Source organism: Dufourea novaeangliae, unplaced genomic scaffold (assembly GCF_001272555.1).
Source record: "Dufourea novaeangliae isolate 0120121106 unplaced genomic scaffold, ASM127255v1 scaffold24, whole genome shotgun sequence".
NCBI lineage: Eukaryota > Metazoa > Arthropoda > Insecta > Hymenoptera > Halictidae > Dufourea > Dufourea novaeangliae.
In genome coordinates this window covers 1,247,781-1,266,455 of record NW_015373905.1, presented here as the reverse complement: position 1 = coordinate 1,266,455, position 18,675 = coordinate 1,247,781, and the positions used below count along the sequence as shown (strand labels likewise).

Sequence of the window (18,675 nt, the reverse complement as noted above, 5' to 3'; positions counted from 1 at the left end):
GCATCGTCACATTCATCGATGAGTAATTCAGCTGAAGCGACGAACTAGCTGAGTTTATAATTTTCAAAAAATCACATCAATTTTAGATACAATCTATCGTTTTTCTGAAGTAATTTTCGCAAATCAGAATGCTCAGTTAATATGGATGCTTCGGCCCAAAGTGTCAAATCGTCACTTACTGAACAAAATAATACTTTGCGACAAATCTGTAAAATATCAGAGTTCCGAGATATTAACATTTCTATTCTTCTAAATGTGAATTTTTATAACTTTTTAATGCTTTAACTTATTGATCTCAAACTTTTTCTAATATTACTGCTTTGACATGGCCTTTTTTTGGGGGTTTGGGGGGGGGGGTGACAATGATTTTTAGCTCTCCACGCCTTGTAGTGGGGGTACATTTTTAAGAAGTAATAAGACAACAATTTTTTGCATGTTTGACCGAAAATACATCGAGTTAGAGCTCGCTAGCCAGCTATTTTATAATGTTTTAGTACAGGGGTATACTAAAAATCATTTATACAACATGTTATTAGAGCAGCATATTCAGTTGGAATTTTCTGTAACATTTTAACGATTAGGTTATTTTTTAAATAAAATAGTTTGTTCTGTAAGTTTTTAGAAAAGTTATGTACATAATATCGTTTCCTGCTGTTTTCAATGTCAAGTCGTAATGAAATATTAACTGAATAGAAGAATACAATACATAAAATAATATACAATAAAGTAATTCTTATGTATTGTATTATGTATTATTTGATATGATATATAATATAATAATAATAATAATTATTATTAGTATATATCTTAATAAAATGTTCCAAAAATGATTTTTACCATACCTCTGTACTAAAACATTATGAAATAGCTAGCTAACCTCCAACTCGATAGTTGTACCACAAATGTGCAAAATATTGCTTTCCGAATGTTCTTAAAAATGTACTCTCACTACAATGCGTGGAGAGCTAAATATCATTGTCGCCCAAAAAAGGCCATGTCGAAGCAATAATATTAAAAAAAAAAGTTTGAGATCAACAAGTTGAACTATTAAGAAGTTATAAAAATTCAGGTGTGGGAAAATACAAATGTCAATATCTCGAAACCCCCAAGTTTTACCGGTTTGTCGCAATGTACTATTTTGTTTAATAAGTGACGACCTATCAAACGCCACCGCAGCCGTTCGTGAACGCTGAAGAACATTTGGGCCCAAAATGACCATTCTCTTTTTACTTAAGTTCCACCTCCTAATAATAACATATTATTTTTATGCATATAAAATGGAATGACCAGACGGAAGTTATTTTTCGAAATTTACACTTTTGTGTAGTGATGTACAAAAGTGGGAATCGTACGAAAATTTATGAATTTGAAAACATTATTAAATCATTAATGAAACATTACTCTTATTTTATTGTGCTCGCATCACAATCACCAGTATAGTATTAATTTCGAAATATTTTTCATGCAACTAAGGATATACATCGAATGACAATCTCCGAAGTTTTTACTTATTTTAATCTTTTGGTGAATGAATAGTGACATACAACAAAGTTGGGCAACATAGGATCTAATTACAAAATCTAAATTACAGTGACAATGTAGTTGTAAAATTACAATGTAATTCTAAAATTAGAGTGTACAGTAGACTCTCGTTAAAGTAGCGGTGCGGGGCTCTCGAGGTGGGTTTCTCTTGGAAACGCTACTTCAACGTGAGCCAATGGGCACGCAGGATCTCGTGGCAGTTCGACGAATTCACCAATTGGATCAGAACTTTGATTACAGATGTCGACCGATAGTGGGATACGTGCATGTGTGACAGTAATGCGTGTGAGCTGGAGCGTTCCTACCGCTAGTTTTATACGAGTCTACTGTATTTATAAAATTACAATGTAATTGTAATTGTAATTACATTGCAATTACATTGTAATTGTAATTTAGATTTTCTAATTACATAGATTATATTTTGCCGGACTCTGACAAACTTACAATATGATGTAATTTAAAAAAAAAAGAAATATATAGCATTCCATTTAAAAAAATTGAGGTCACCTTTGTTTCTCAAAAAATATTAAAAATACAAAAACTTTAGAAAGGCTATCATATTGCTAGTAAAATATATTACAACTTCCTCCTCTTCGGTTTTTTTCTAATGTTTACCGTTTACGAAAAAGCGATGGTACAAATTATCGCGAACACCCTCTATACAGGGTGAGGCACTTAAAACCGGCCACCTGAATAACTTGGCTGCTATTGGTGATAGGAAAAAATGCATCAGACCAAACTTATTTGATATCGAGGGGCTGATCATCCGATGTTACTAGTTTTTTGATAGGTGAAGGCGTCAAGGAGATATGAAGGTCATCTCTATTTTTTTAAATGGAACGGTATGTTTTTTTACTTACATTCTGATAGAGTATTTCAAGACAAATACAATGACCTATTCGAAGGGTCATTCATGGCTTGCGTTAAGCTAATTGTGATAGAAAATAATTTACTTTGAGGAAATGATCAGGCACCGTTGATTTATTTATCTAACAGTAATACACGACTAATACAAGTGTTCAAATGGCTGAAGCGTTGCTTGACGGATAATACGGCATGTTGAATTTCAGTTGTGTTTATCGCGGCATAAGCTCTTCTTATACGCTCTTTCGTATCTTCTTTGGTTGTTGGTATTTCATTGTACACTTGCTGCTTTAATTTTCCCCACAAATAGAAGTCTGGTCTAAAAAATTAGATGCGGAAGCTGCAGAATTAATTATTGACTAGTTGTAAAAGAAATATAGTTCAATTTAACTTTTATTTGTTATTGTTTCTACTGTTAAAATATATAATTGTTATTGTAATTTTTTCTCTTTTCACCTACTTGTAAGTTAACATTATTAAATTACACAGTCCAAACCTCATATCAATATCCCCTACAGTTCAAAAGTTATATCAAAATGTCACTGGATTTTTCAATTCCGACCACTGTGCGGCGTCGTTCTGGTAATGGCGCCCAACATAAACAATGTAGAGTCGTAATTCGACCTAGTGTTGGGCACCATCGACTAAAAACTATCGACTAAGTCGATAGTAACCAACGACTCCTTTGAGTCGACTAATTTTTTCAATCGTAGACTACTTTAGTCGCTTGAAGCGACTACCTTCAGGCGAATAATATTAGTCGCTTAAAGCGACTACTTTCAGTCGACTAATATTAGTCGCTTAAAGCGACTACTTTCAGGCGACTAATATTAGTCGCTTGAAGCGACTACTTTAGTCGATTAAATTTAGTCGCTCCAAGCGACTCGCTCGAACTATCGAGCTATTGATCGCTATTGACTGGATCTTGATTATTTTCTTCGCGATGCAAACCAATTGCAATTTTTTCATATATTTTTTTATGCATTACCAAGAACTGTGCAAATTATTGCTTACAACCTAATTGATTTACATAAAAAATTTAGAGCAGTTAATTTTTTAACTGCCAATATTAAATAGCTTACAAAAAATCGAATATTAGTAATTGTTTAAAAAAACTTGTTTACCGCTTATATTTTTGTAATTCTATCTATGATCTAATACATTTCTAAAAGGTAAATACACCAATGGTGCTGAAAAGTTGACGACATAATCTATACATAACCTATAAAGCAAAATTTCAGTCAACTAAAAACTATCGACTAAATAGTCGACAGTATGTTGCGACTGAATAGTCATTAGTCGATAGTTTAATTTAGTCGATGGTGCCCATCACTAGTTCGACCTTTGAAAGAGAATGACGTGTCAAAGGTAAGTACACCTCCTCTAGAATAAATAATTATTCACTTTATAAATCCTGCTTTCTTATTATTGGAAATCATGCCGCGCCCACGCAACAATTTAATATTTTGAGTATGGATAAATTACAAGTAGGTACATAGTAACATTTTTGTTAGAATAACAAAATAAAAAATTCAAGTTACACAAATCTCCGTGAAGACGATCCGCTCTAACGTGTGAGAAACGTTCTTGAAGTCACCAAACAAAAAATTTTACGAGTTCACTATATCGTGCCCATCACTATACACAAGAGGAAATCTGGATTACGTTCGTCATACACGACACTTCGACTACGGAAACTAAGCCAGTAATGCACCCACCCAAACACTCCGATGTTCCTGTTCTCACGATCGCTTCACCGATCTTTATATTACCTACTCATTGTAGATCGCGTCACGATTACCGTTGCGTTATTTCGAATGATTACACACATTATCGCTCCGAAGTTTGGCATCGCTCACTGCGTTTCAATAGTGAAGCTAAACGTTTTAATAAAAACCACATAAATAGTTGGATGATTGTTCCATCAAAAATACGACTTCCTACTAGATTCTCTGCTGAGTCAATGAGAAAGAAATAAGTACACGCTAACCGTGTTACACGGTTATTAAACCAAAGCGGAAATGCAATAAGCGTTCTTCTTTTCAATGTTTACGAAGGTAACATTGAGTATTTTATTAGCCCTAAACCATTCCTTGGGTCAATTTGACACAGTTTTCTCCTGAGAAACAATGTTATTCTGTCATGTGTAAGTAAATTTAACGATGCACCACGACTTTTTACCCGACGATTTCGCGTGTCTGTATGTACACTGACGTGCAAATTCTAGGGAAAGGGCTTACCACTTGGTAAATTTATTCCAAGTACTGAAATAAATATTGATTTGAATGTTAATTTGATATACATTTTAATAATTCCCGAAACCAAATGGGAGGAGGTCCTTTCCAACGACACTTTTTCCCCTAGTGGAAGCCGAGTTTGCTCCGAAGTGTACCTACTGATGTTCATTAGTTCGACTCTAGAGCCCAAACGGCTGGAGCGATTTTGAGAAATGAGGTATCGCTGGATTCGTTTTGACACTGCGGGTGACATAGGATAAATGATGTCACGAAATGATCAATATGGCGGACACAAAAGAATTTTCTTCAAACCCCAGCAATATGGGTATCGAATGAAAGGTCGTGGCAAAAGGGTTCGAAAAATATATATAATCATAATATATAACAGTATAGTACTTCCGTATATAAATATAATAACAATCTTCATATGGCGAACATCAAGCTCTTGACAACAGGATTCCGAAAATAATAAAAAGAATAAATGAAAAATAATAAATACGTAATAAAAACAAAACCCTGAAAACTAAACAGTTGGAAATAAGAAAGTTAATTAACAAAGAAAACCCGACTACGACATAAAGTACATGTACATATATGTACGAGAATTTATAGATAGTTGGTTGAACTAAAAAGCGAGAAACAAGTTTTGTATTTATAAACATTATAATAAAGAAAAACTTTTTAGACAATCACGTAAAAACAATTATACATAGTAAGCTATATTTAATAGAACTACTTGCATGCACATATGTAATTGTATGTATGTTTTACACAAATAGTTGTTACTTTGTTTATACTAAGCCGGAGCCGCAGGCCTTAAAGTTTTAGACCCATCCGTTGGATGGCCTCCGACTCCGGCTTAGTATGAATAAAAAAAAAACAACTATTTGTGGTACTAATATTAAAGTATAGATACAACTATGTGCATGCAACTATGTAGTTACATTAAATATAGCTTACTATTTATAATTGTTTTTACGTGAATGTCGAAAAAGATTTTCTTTACGACAATGTTTATAAATACAAAACTTGTTTCTCGCTTTTTAATTCATCCTATTATTTGTAAATTCTAGCACATGTGTACTGTTTGTTATAGTTGGGTTTTCTATTATTAAGTAACTTTTTTGTATGTTAAAGAATTTGCAAATTTAATTATTCTTCTGCGTTATATTAATTTTTTACCACTGTGTCAATTTGACCCCGAGAGACAAATTAAGTTGGGAAAATGAGGGACGAATGAGGGTTAAATAGAAATCTATGCCTTTTCAATTTTCCTATTGTCATTTCATTTAACCCAAATATACCCCGGGCTTACTATAGGGATAGCTATGTAACAGATGCCTGTATTTTACTGTTTCTCAAGTTGCACAGTTAGATGGTAGAATGTCACTGCCTTTTTAACTCATTATGTAACAACTCTTATTGGATAAATGCAACATTAAGCTTTAATTTTCTATTAATTCGATTAAACACAATATCTTGCTTTGTATACGTCATAACTGTGCTCCTAAAGCATTATAAAGATATAAAAAAATTTGTTCCCCCATGAAAAATTAATTTTGTTACGTAAACCAATTTTTCAATTGATCGTAATTATTGCTATTGTACTAGGTCCAGGTTATTTCGTTTTGTATTCTGTTGTTTCTATTATTCCTCCACGAAACTGTGTAGAATAAATAAAGCATGTTTTGCTGAATTCGTGTACGTAGTTTGAAAAATTTTAGAACGTTGGTATATTCTAATGCTGTGTTTATGCGACAACAACCAAAAATGATATAATATAAAGTTTATATATTCTTACTTCACGGCTTTAATTTAAAGGTCTTAATTTTTGTATTTTAATTCAAACGAAATAATATACATAGTCCTAGAGTTTCTATTTTGGTGTTTGCCCAATAGACTGAATGATAACGAGATTTAAAAAAAAAAACACTTTTTTAAAAAGAAAGACATTAAAAATACAGATGATTCCTTAGAGGATATTGTAAAGGATATTAAATAGAATAATCTTTTGAAGAAAAAAGTATTGTAAACAATAATGCAGGTATATCAGTATTATCAGTATTATAAATCAACTTCGATACATTTTTGCAGACGACAAACGAACGATTCTCGGGTTTGCCTTGTAGTTTCCTGGCTAATATTATCACATGCAGTTATAATACGTTTTCTCATATTTACCGGTGACGTGAGAATATGGTTGTAACCGGCTGCTTTAACCCTTTAACAGTAGAATTTTATTTTGGAAATCTACAACACCATTTGATTCCTTCATTCTAATTGTTAGAGTGAAAATCACCACAATCGCTGTTCGTATGCGTATTCAGCAGTTGGCACACATTATGCCTACGTGTGATATACAGGGTGTAACAAAAATGTTGTCCGACCCGGAAATGGGGTACTCGGGGCGTGAATTGGAACAAGTTTTTCCTTAACAACAATGTAATCTGAGGCTTCGTTTCCGAGATATTAACGAAAAACCCCAACCAATCAGAGCGCGAGTTTGCCAGCCGATTTCCCGCGGCAACGCTGCCTACCAGTCGCAGCACGTAGCCACCGCTGGCGCGGGAACTCGACTGGCAAACTCGCGCTCTGATTGGTCGGGGTTTTTCGTTAATATCTCGGTAACGAAGCCTCAGATTACATTGTTGCTAAGGAAAAACTTGTTCCATTTCACACCCCGAGTGCCCCATTTCCGGGTCGAACAACATTTTTGTTACACCTTGTATATGAGACCAATCAAGTACAACAAAATTCTTAAATTGGTTTCATAAACAATTGAGCAAAGTTACAGAAAAATCAGAGTGTATCACATCGCGAACATCCCTTGTGAGTAATTTTTGAATAAAAACTGAAGCAAAGGAGCAGATCATGTTATGGTTTTTTAAAAGTGACCAACAGGACCAACGATCACGAACTATCGAATAAATACTTCTCGCACCTGCTGCTTCTTTTTCGGATCTTCGGGCTCCATATGTCGTTGCTCCAGATATCGTATTCCGTGTATTGCACGACCATTTTGCAACAGGCTCGAGGTAAAAACCGATCTAACGCACTGGAGATATATCTTAGAAAATTAAGATTCCGTAAATCGGTATAATCGAGCACTCCTTGAGTTATCGTCGAAACGCTCGGTAGGATTGGCCAAGACGAAATAGCGACTTTAATGGACTGACAATACGTCGACGGGCAACCGGGAAATTGTTTCGATCGCTAATTGCGGGTCGCATACAACTGTGGGCCGACTTAATAGAAATTAAGGTCGATCGAAGACGGACGAGGATGCGGCACGAATAATTGGATCCGCTGGAATATACCCCGCGCGTCAATGTCTTCTCATTGAGCTGGAGTTCGACTATGTTGGTGTCACGTGCTGGGAAATTGTTTCTCGAAATTTCAACTTCGAATGGAAGACTTCTTTTTTATTGGATAATACCAGCAAATAAATGTTAACGATACTTCATTTGCGACTGGATCATTGGCGCTAGATAAATCAGTGTCTCTGAAGTAGTAGCTCTTCACCGTAGTCTGCTACCTTTTTTCTACTGAAAGAACTGTTCCTGTTGCGATGGCACGTGTTAAATAATTGTATTCTCGTGACAGTGTGAGGACTTGAAAGAATTACTGTTTCTATCTTGTAAAATGGTCCTTTCTCGAAATTTCAATTTTGAGTGCAAGAGTCCTTCTTGATCGGATAATAACAAAAAATAAACGTTGAGCGATACTTCCTTTGCGAATAGATCACTGGCGCTAGGGAAATCAGCGCCTCTGCAGTGGTAGTTCTCCGACGTAGTCTGCTACCTTTTCTCTATTGAAAGAGCTATTCCTATTTTGTGAAATGTTTCTACTCGAGTGTAAGAGTTCTTCTTGATAGGATAGGATCAAAAGAAGTTAGATCCTTTACGACTGGATCAGTTACACCAAGTAAATCAAACAGCTCTCCAGAGTGGTTGAATTTCCTATTGAGGCTGTTCTTCTTCTGATGAAAATATTGGACGACTATATTCCCGTGGCAGTGTGATGGCTAGAAACAATTACTGCTCCAGTTGCCCCCAATTTGTGGGACAAATATTTCTTCCGTCCATAGTTCAACTGTTTCTATCGAGATCGCATTCTAGTACCAGTAGATCAAACACAGTCAGCAATCACAGGTACTCTAAGTATGATGGTGTCCTGCTAGAAGAATCACTTTCCTTCTAATCAAAATTTCGAACAGGATCAACTGTTTCTGGTGCAACAAAGAAGGAGAATCGCTAATATGCTTGCATTTAGATCACTAATATACTGGCACTTCACCAGTTGTGGCTGTTCATCTTACAAAAAAAGTTCTTATTCAAAGAACGATTCCTTCTGTAATTACAATTCACGGAGAACAATTTCTGTTACACTTAGAGATCGCAACGAGTCTCTTCAAATTAACGTAGTACACAAGTTTTGCAGAGTTAAGTTTTCCTTTAGACCGATTTTCTCTTGAAGTTGCTTCTGTCATCACAAAACAGTCAGCACCGATTAACTGCTTTACGCCTGACTATTGCAGATATTTAACACCGCAGAAAAATTCTGGAACGGCGTTTGATGCTTATCAAACGTGCCAGAATTACACATCGATTTTTATGGAACTATCGTAGTTTATGAAGTTATGAACACCAGGAAATGCCGCGCAACGATTCCAATCAGATTCGCAGTTGGAATATCGATCGTCTCCTACATAAACGTGTCGCACATCTTGCTGAGACTGACTGACAGTCAAGGGACCTATCGCGACGATATCGACGAACACTCACTGATAATACACCTGGTTTAGTATCTTGAATTTCTTCTAACAGGTGTGTATGTATGTGATGATTTAGAAAACTGAATAAAACTGTTACGAGACTGGCAAACAAGTCGTGAAAAATTAGCCGTAGAGCCGGTGGTGAGCGTCGATGCGTTTCGCAACGATACACAGTGCTTTATCATTTTACTTTCCGTCATATCGTTTTAGAATCTACTGAATTTGATATCACCTATTCGCCCATGATTGTCCAAAAAAATCTGCAATTTGCATGATTTTAATTCAGTTTTTTTTTTGTCTATTAAGGGGTCATGCTCAATCAGAAATTTTCAAAAAAACGATTTTTCACTTTCTACATTTTCTTTAAGTACAACATCTGGAGAATATTCTGTGCCAGTTTCAAGGGAATCCAATTAAAAATGACAGAGTTACAGGCGTTAAAAAATGAACATTTTATATAAGTGTAAGCTTGACTTGAAACTTTAAACGCGTTTTTCTCGAAACTACATTTTTCAAATCGGTGATCAATATTTCTCGAAAACTACAGTGTCGATTTAGATGAAGCCTGTTGCGCCTTATTTCAAACCAAAAAAACTTGTCCTTGAACGAAGGATTCTTTTGTTCGTTCCATACTTTTTTTTTAATTGACCAAAAACGAGTAATTTTTTAGGTGAAAATCGCACTTTTTCAGGAAAACGTCCGCCGTTTTGTTCCTAATCAATATTTCGAAAAACCCCACGTTCAAGGACAAGATTGGTTTTTCCATTACATAAATCTTACTGAATTTTTAATTTCAAATGAACCGTTACGAAGTTACAGTGATCACGGTAGACCACTTTTTGTGAAGATACATCCGGGAGATCGCTCACCATTTATTTACTAATATATATTTTTAAATAAAAAAATTACCTTATAATCTAGAAACTACAATCTTTTTTTTATAGTTTTCGAGAAAAAAATTCCTAAAGAACATTCTTTTTCCGACCTCCTGACTGAACATAACCCCTTAAATAAGAGGGAAAATTAAAAAAAAATTTTGTATATGCAGAATAATTATTTGTTAAAAATTCAATATGTACATCTTATTATATCTTATTTCCTTAGTAATTTCTGAAAGATTGAGCTATATATCTATCAACAGAAGAAAATGTGGCTGTCATTTAAAGGCGTTTTACTTGAAATGCAGTTTTCAAAAACCAGAAGTATTTAAAAGACTACTGAAACAATTTGGACCAAACTTTGTGGTAATATTCTTAAGACGAAAGTGTAGTACTAGACCAAGTAAATGTTGGATTCGTGCATTTTTTATTGTTTTAGTAACGAAAGAAGTTGAAAATATGTCGGAAACTACAAGTTCAAGCTCAAATAGTCGTCATTTTGTAAAATGTTATTTTTAAAGTCGGCTTCGATAAGTACTAAGTCCTTTTGTCTACTTTAATATAAAATTAGAAAAACTTGTTTCAACTAAAAGCCCACAGAGATACATATCTGGTATCGCAGATAATGTTTTGATGAAACGAGTTATAATTAACTGGCAGCCATTTCCTTCTGTTGATAGATGTACAACTCAATTTTTCAGAAATTATTAAGGAAATAACATATAATAAGATGTATATGTTGAATTTTTAATAAACAATAATTCTGCATGTACACAAAAGTGTGGAATTTTCCATTTTATTAAACAGCTCAAAGGTATGTAATCCCTAAACAACTAACTTTCAATTCTGGACAATGGTTTTTCATTTGTATCTTATTTTCCGCTATATTGTTTCAGAACCAATTGAACTTGTATTAATATTAATACCATTATTTATTGTTTATTTTGTTTATTCCTTATTTTTTATGACGTAACTATAATATTATATTACTTTTATTCATGTTAAATAAATACCATACATTTTTCTACTTTATTGTTTTGCAACTCATTGCTCGAAAAACAATTTCAACGGTACCATGCACAAGAGATGAAATCATAAGGAGGCAGGGGGTTTCTGCAAATGACTACAACTTCGTTAAAAAACATCTATTGCTGATGCAGTTTGGTTTGTTTTGAAAGTAGAGAAGCTTAATTTCTGACACTATACGCCAAAGTTGCGAACACTTTTATCCGTTCTCAAATGTGGACCAATTTTTACAAGGTGACGACCCTCTCTATGAGGGTGGATTCTACCCCTTGGGCACAGACTTAAACAAAATCGAACAAGAAGATCAAAAAGTGGAAGATTCAACCTGTAATTTGCTTCTCTTTTAGACAACGTTTGATGAATATTAACATGGAACTTAGGAAACACGAAATTTCGACAATGTTTCATTGGTGCACAAGCGAGATACGCTCAACATGTAATATATGTATAATAGAAAGTAACTTAATAGAACCCTCAATGGAATAAATCAATTTCTGTTTGATTTCAATTTTTGCAAATCACACAATAGCAATCTGTATTTGCATAAATATCCGCAGTGTGATTCTAAGCTACAGATTTTGGTAAGCTAAAATCAAATAAAGAGTGTAGTCTTTGTTAGAATTGTTGTTTCATTAACCTTTGCATATTTGCATCTGCAATAAATACAAAATCCGGAGTTTTTGTATTAGCATTTCTCATGTGTTGTTTTCCCTATTTAAGACCTTTCATTCTCAGAATTTGATAACGTTGGCCAATAAAAATCAAAGAATTCGTACATGAATCGATAACATCGAGTTACCAAATATGTAATTTCTAAAAGTACAATGGTTGTACATTAAACATGTCCACGATAAGAAGCGTGATGAATCTACGAAAATCCAATCTACGGTTCTCCTTTCGAAGATAAAATTGTCGCGATAGGAATTCAAATAGAGCCTGTAGCCGAAAAATTACAAGAATCCGCACTGTTATGCGGGTAAATATGCAATCAGATTATCAGTCGCGTCTGCAGTTAATACCGGAAATCCATTGAAGTTTATCGCGACGCTTCACTAGGGGAAAAGGGAAGGAATGCAGTGGAACATTATACAAAGCCGATTTGTTCGACACTTTTATCGCCACAGGCGACGAATAAATAATACGCGCGAGGAATGATTTTTGCTCTTGTATGAACAGGTGTTACGATATCTCGCGATACGATATCGCACAATTGATCGTTTTCAAACAAATTTCTATGGAATATTTAACGGTTTAATAGCGGCATTGTGTGGTTTCTGCAATTTTCGATATACCTACAATAAAGCGGAATTAGATAGATTCACGCTGAAGTTTTAACGCTAAATGCGTAGTGTACAATTGTCGTTCAAATGCAGTCGAAAAGAGATTAACACGTTAACTGCCAACAACGAGATAACTCGTTATTCAAACATTGTAAAGCGGCTGAATTATTTAAATACCGTTACAACATTATTGTGTAAAATTAATATCGCAGTATAATTTGAAACAAGACCAACAGCCTCTATTAACTAAACGCACATATTTTCGACGATTTGTGACTTAAAAAACGAAATAAACTGTGTCTGGCTACGTACGACCCTTTTCACTATGGCGTTCAATGTGTTAAAAAGGTCATGCTCAGTCAGAAATTAAAAAAAAACAATCGATTTTCCACTTTCTACATTTTCTTTAAGTACAACATCTCGAGAATAGTCTGTGCAAGTTTCAAGATAATCCAATTAAAAATGACAGAGTTACAGGCCTTAAAAAATGAACATTTTATATAAGTGTAAGCTTGACTTGAAACTTTAAACGCGTTTTTCTCGAAACTACATTTTTCAAATCGGTGATCAATATTTCTCGGAAACTACTGTGTCGATTTACATGAAGCCTTTTGCGCCTTATTTCAAATCAGAAAAACTTGTCCTTGAACGAAGGATTCTTTTCTTCGTTCCATACTTTTTTTTTAATTGACCAAAAACGAGTGATTTTTTAGGTGAAAATCGCACTTTCTCAGGAAAACGTCCGCTATTTTGTTCCTAATCAATATTTCGAAAAACCACACGTTCAAGGACAAGATTGGTTCTTCCATTACATAAATCTTACTGAATCTTTAATTTCACATGAACCCTTACAGTGATCACGGCAGACTACTTTTTGTGAAGAGACATTCGGGAGATCGCTCACCGTTTATTTACTAATAAATATTTTTAAATAAACGAATTACCTCATAATCTAGAAACTGCAATCTTTGAAACACAAACACATTTTTTGAAAAAGGTCTTATAGTTTTCGAAAAAGAAATTCCCAAAGAACTACTCTTTCTTCGGCCTCCTGACTGAGCATGACCCCTTAACGGGTCTTGACAGTATGAATCCCTGAAAAATTGTCTTTTATTGGGAATTTTTTTTTTCAATGAACTAAATCTGCAACATAAATGAAGTGTTATCTGTTTATTATTACTCTTATTGATAGTATAAACAAAATTTGTTAAAACTTAACAGATTTTTATATGTGTATATGTATACATATGTATAAGGATGCTGGTATTTATATGTATAGTATACAGAATATAAATAAAAATTTGAACTTTTACTAATACGTGGAAATTACAGAAAACTGTGTAAGCACAAGTTATTATAATATTTATAAAGTATTATATCTAGACTTTCTTCGCCACTTTAAGATGATTAATTGCTTCCTCTGATAACTCTTTCACTTGATCATTCCATATTTTGCAAGACAAATAAACATTTCTCCATATATATGAATCTTTTATTGCAAATCAGATAATTCTTTCATTTGATTTCATGTGCCATTACTAGAACGTTTTCCACATCCAAGTAGTGAATACACCTTCTCCATATAATCGATTGTTTAATAGGATACCCTTTGCTTTATCTTTACAACAAGGAAATTAAAGAATAGAAATTTAGTTTCCTTGATAAAAATGACATTGCATTACAAAGACAAAAACACGGTATCAAGCTTTATTAAGTACCTAATTTGTTCGTATGATAAGTGCACAAAGATGTATATTATTTATATATATTTTGTCAGAAAGATGTACGAATATGCAAAATATAAAAATTGCTTGTTATATTGGTTTGTTGCTTATTAACAGTCGGTTTTTTTTAGCCTTACATTTATTTAACTTGCACGAATTATATTCTTTCAACTATGATTACTCACGTTCCACAATAAAGGCCTCGAAAGTAATCTTTTAAATTATTAACTACCTGTTAGAAAACTTTATTACATAATTGTAGCCTTTTTACGAGAAAATAACTCGCACCAAAATCGTTAAAATTAATACAGTTTCAGACATTTATCTTCGAGTCTGACTGAAAACTTTCAAGTGTAAATACCCAAAGAGAATTCCGTCTAGTTTCCATTTATTATTAATTTTTCCTAAGTAGTTTTACTGCTAAAACAAGTAGTGTTTCATAAAAGATACAGACCAAGCTTCACCTTATAAATTTCAATTAATAATTTTCATTCATCGAAGTGCAAGCAATTGTAGCAATACTATAAAAAAGCGACATTTCACATGCAATAACCAAACCCACTTCGTATCTAATAGAGTTTCTACTTTCTCAAAAAGGTGTAAATATCCAAATATGCACTTCTACATGATAGCGTGTTAAATACGGCGTCCACGTGGGTCGAACGATAGGCTGATCGTTTAGGAAAATGGCTAGAGTAACAATGAGCGTGATGCAAGAATCGTAAAAGCATTGATTAGTCAAAGGTGGGGATAATGGAGTTATTTAAAACCATACGTGAGTAATGTAATTGCGTTGCGGCTTAAAATAAGCCTCATGGAACGTGCGTCCGCCATGGATACGTTTGCCCAGGCAGGAACAAGGAGGAAAGGGTTAACTTTGAATGGTAACTTTTTCTCGAGATAATCCCAGCTATTCTCCATCGGTTATCGCGTTACGCAACCGTACATTACAAATGGTGACCCACAAACTACAAACGGGAGAACGGGATGATTGGCATAACCCCATTCATCGAGGTCGTTTGGTTAACTCATTTCACATAGGACGTAAAGTATCGTGAAAAAAATTCGATTGATCGATTAAATTACCGGACTGAATTCGAACCAAGATGTTAAACATAAATATACATATACAGAGTGAACCACGAATCGTGATCAGTAAAGATTACTCTGTTATTAGCAGTCCAATCGAAAATGTTTTTATCAGGCATAGCATGGTTTCAAGAGAGCTTTAACGTGATAGCAAATTTTTTGTCAACTCTTTTTTTTTTCCATGATTTTTCAAGGTCACCTTCAATTTTTTGCAAATACGCCTACAATTTTTTTTACGTTTATCTGTTAGAGGATTTCAAGAGGAATTCGGTAAGTATCATAACATAACATGTGTTAGGCGTAAAAAAGTTATAGTTGCATTTGCAAAAAAAAATTTAAAGGTGACCTTGAAAAATCATGAAAAACAAGAGTTGACAAACAATTTGTTATAATCACGTTAAAGCTCTCTTGAAACCATGTTACACCTGATAAAAACATATCTCTACTGATCACGATTCGTGGTTCACCCTTTATACATATACGTATAACTAATTGTATTAGATATATTTAGTTATACTTTTTTGAAGTTATTTGTCATTCTGAAGTTTGGTGCAACGTTCCTGAAGGCTGTTTTACAAAAGGTTGAACAGGTCTCGTGAATATTTACATAAGTACGTCTCGAAATAAACCGTGCACAATTTTTAAATATTGGATTTAAAAGCATTACTGTTTTTTTCTATTACTTTATTAATTTTCCTTATTAATTAAGAATGATCGATAAACTAGACTTACTAACGGCATAAGTGTTATTTTCACTTGCTGTTTTTCAGGTTCATAATTGAACTCGTCAAATAGAAGCAACTAACGCTTGGAAGAAAAGTATTTAGTACGTGATACTAAAATATTGGCTACAAAAATAGGGCCTACGTATTCATTTCTAATATAAATTTTGAAAATGATCGTTTTGAGATTTTTTATCGCATTATTTATTTTTAAAAAAATTGGTGAAACATTTCATCGGATGCAAATATACAGAAGAAATTGAAATTAAGACGTTAAATGATAAATTGGATTCATTTTATTTGTATGTAATTATTTTGTTTACATTCAAAATTATTTCGAAACGATAAAAAAAGTTGCTTGTAATAAACATAGAAACTGAAAACAACTCTGATATTCCTTCGAAACGAAGGAGAGAGCAGTATTCAATGTCTTCGAAATGTGTAACATTATATTAGACTGTCTTTTTTCCCCACCTTTCTCTCGAACTTGAGAAAGAGAAAATATTCACAAGGAGGCATATTAAGCGGATACGGCACGTAATAAAGCTGTATAGCCACATTTGAGGCCAAGAGGTTGCGCACACTGATGACTTGCGAAGCCACAGATTCCGGCCATTGTTCTCTCTGCTATTTATTTCTAAAAAATGTATATACATAGTAAACTATTTTCTATAATTCATAATCAAAATTCATAAAAATCGTATAAACGATTGTTCTGTTCGGACACTTTTGGAACAAACTGTACACACAATCTCTACAATTTTCATGAGAAATGTTTCTTCGCTAATTGTAAGATTGAAAAATATAAGAATGACATCGAAGGTACTGAGTTATTAATTTCTCATTAAATTCTAATATAAAGTTTTACTACGACTTTTCACTTTTATATACATATATACATATATATATTATATCCTTATTATCGTTACTTTAACGTCCCTTTGTAATGAATTTCTCTGAATTTTCAAATAAATCTTACAGTTTAGTACATACAACAATTTGGTGAAATAATATGTGCTAGTCATCAGCTAGTCTTGAGAGACCTTTAGTGAACCGATTGGTGTCGGATTCGCGGCAGCATCTGTGTTTCGGGGTCACTAGAGCGCACAGATATCTAAGCCTGTTGAAGGGCTTATGGCCGCCAAGGCTGTTCAACGGGGTGGCGATCAAGCTCAAGCGTTCCAAGTCGCGAATAGAGGGATCAATTTTAACCTATCGAAAAATGTTTAATTGCCAGTTATCACTACACTGCGAATGTTTATATATTTAATAACATCCCCTAACTTGCGAAACACCTTAACATAAAGGTTTCACAAAGTTTAATACTATTTACGTACGTATCATTATTAGCTGTAGTAAAGTTCCCAATACAGATTCTACAGTTCTGTCCATTTTTATAAGTGAATTTATCTGTGATACTAACGACAATAAAAGAAAATAATTTTTTGAGTCCGTGTTAGTGTGCCCTTATACATATAAAAATTCAATTACTGTGCATCAATACGCGTATTGGTTACTGTGTATCACTCACTGTGTGTTGTTCCACTTACTGTGCTTTAGATACTGTTGTCTATTTAAAATTCTGAACCTTATCTGATGAGTATTATTATAGATTTTCAAGTACTGTAATGCAATCGAAAAATTTAAAATTTAAAAAAAAATTGCATTTTGATATTGTTAGAAAAGAGTTAATGATAGTGTCTTATAAAAACAATTATAAATAAAAGTTGAAATCAATGAAAATTTTTAAAATAGTAAACGAATAAATAAATCTATTATAAACTTCATATTTGTAATAAATACTTATTTAATAAGTTCACCATATAAACATTTTTTCTTTATATCTATAAAGAATATACAATCTGTCTACTGTTTTGGTAGGATCCGTGGTAATTAGAATTTTCCATATATTTTCCAATAATAAATAAACATAGTAATAGAACAAGACAAACGAATGCGTACACATCTTATTGTTAGTATAAAAGTAAGGTTAGGACTTGAGTTTTAGCTTATCGTTAGAGGGTTCAGTAATCGACGCATGCAATGGAGAACAACGAAAATAGAAACGAACCAAAATTTTGTTTCAGTTACTCAATTATTTTAAATTAAGAAAATACGTTCTTCAAGTTGATTGTATATTAAATTTTTCCGTTAACTAAACGAGTTTTATGAACCATAGCATAATTTTTGGTTTTGCGGTGTACATATTATTTTTTCCCCTTAAGCGTTTAAATAAGATTTATGGCAAAATCTCACCAAATCGTCACCACATAATTTCAATAATTATTATTACTATTTTATAAGTGTTAATAATTTACACTTTCAATTCAGTTGTACTAATTGTTGATTAAATTTTATTTAAAAATTTGAGTACATTTATTGTAATGAGCAATGAAATAATTATAAACTGCTTTCTTAACATATATAATATGTATATTTTAATAATAAATTCTGTGTATCGCTGGACTTCTTTAGTTCTGAAGTCTCTTTTAGGCATAGATTATACAACACATTGTTACCTATAATTGACTGATTATAA

General features: G+C 33.3%; 1 protein-coding gene across 2 annotated transcripts in view; it reads right to left on the bottom strand.

Moving 5' to 3' along the window:
• LOC107193792 (GRAM domain-containing protein 3-like) overlaps nucleotides 1–18,675 on the bottom strand; it is a 154,628-nt gene that overhangs the window by 12,761 nt on the left and 123,192 nt on the right. The gene's annotated exons all lie outside the window — the stretch shown is intronic.